This window comes from Nannospalax galili, unplaced genomic scaffold (genome assembly GCF_000622305.1).
Source record: "Nannospalax galili isolate Female #2095 unplaced genomic scaffold, S.galili_v1.0 scaffold1217, whole genome shotgun sequence".
Taxonomy (NCBI): Eukaryota; Metazoa; Chordata; class Mammalia; order Rodentia; family Spalacidae; genus Nannospalax; species Nannospalax galili.
The window spans coordinates 716676-718017 of NW_008339068.1; the positions used below are offsets into that span (position 1 = coordinate 716676).

The 1342-nt window shown below is 61.0% G+C and overlaps 1 protein-coding gene across 2 annotated transcripts in view; it reads left to right on the forward strand.

Annotated features, from left to right (window-relative positions):
* Positions 1–765: 765 nt before the first annotated feature.
* Positions 766–1342, forward strand: part of Znf777 (zinc finger protein 777) — a 26345-nt gene continuing 25768 nt past the window's right edge. Inside the window, exon 1 of one of the 2 annotated variants that reach the window (XM_008833803.3) lies at positions 766–1004. The gene's annotated coding sequence lies outside the window, so the exon portion shown is untranslated. The remainder of the gene's footprint in view (positions 1005–1342) is intronic. The other variant, XM_008833801.3, reaches the window with a different exon arrangement.

Sequence of the window (1342 nt, forward strand, 5' to 3'; positions counted from 1 at the left end):
TACCTCAAAAAATGATCCATGGGGGAAAAAAAAAAAAAAAAAAGCAAGTTGCAACAGAATGTGGACTGAATAATGCCACCTAAAATGTCAAGAAAACCCAAACCAGTCCTATGCATTGTTTGTGGACGCACACATGATGGGAAATTCATAGACATGCTGGGGGCAGGAGGGACAAGATGCAGGGGCCCTGACCTAGTCCCTGTTCATAACTTTCCATTTTAAAGAGAGCTGAGCTGCTGCATTTGCCTCCTGCTGGGGTTGCCTCCAAGACCAGCTCCAACCAGTCATTCCAAGGTTCCACGAGGTGAACGAAAATTTCTGCTTTTTTCTCTTAGCTCCAGTTGGGGTTCATCCCTACTGACCATGACACCTGATTCTACTTTTTCCTCTCTTATTTCATCCCCAGATCTTGCCACCTCTCGGGCATTCAATAAATGTGTTTAAATGAACCTGTCCGGGAAGGAGGGTCGCCAATTGGAAGCTTTACCCTTCCTGTTGGGACTCCCTCCCGGTTGGAGAGAGCAATACTTACTACCCGGGGGCGAGACTGCAACTCGGCATAAACAAGCCCCCCCCGCCAGCCTCAGTTACCTCCTGCACGACCCGTCTAGCCTCCTCCAGCCCCTAGCCCTCAAAGATCCTGGGAACTCCGTCCTTTCTGGTGGAAAACAACACCGAGGCGCTGCACAAAGCTCCCCCCCCCCACCCTGCTACCCTTGGACGCGCAGTCCGCGTCCCTGGAACCCGGGCTGCACCGCGCCGGTCACATGCACTCCGGGCTTGCTCTGGTGTGACGGCTTTCTGAGATCCCTTTGTGAGCGCAGGTTTTGAAAGCCAACGACCCCGGGTTCTGGGTTTGAGCCGCGCAGGGAGCCGCGGGAGGAAGGCTGTCGGAGCCGCGCGACCCGCCTCCAGACCCAGCACGTCGCCGGGGCTGCGCGCTCCCGAATCCGCGCCACCGCCTCCGGCCTGGCCCGAGGGCACCCGGGCGGCGAGGACCCCAGGTGAGCGGCCCCGAGGCCCGGGGGAGGCGGGCGGCTCGGCCCTGGCTGCACGACGGGCCGGCCCGGGTTCAGGGCGTGTCCGCCGCCGCCGCCGGGCGGCTCGCTCCACACTGTTCGCTCCTACCGGCTGTAGATGGAGCTGTCTGGGTTCCGGCAGCTCCGACGAGCCTCGGAGGGTTTCTCTTTAAACGGCCTGAGAGGGACATGCCTCCCAGGATGCAGTTTGTAGCAACATGGCAGCGGCGGTGCAGCTCCCCTGCTGAAGCGGCGCTGGGACGGCAGCGCAGCTCGCAGCCCGGGCCGGGGCCGCAGCCGGGGTCGCCGCGCCGGCCGCACAG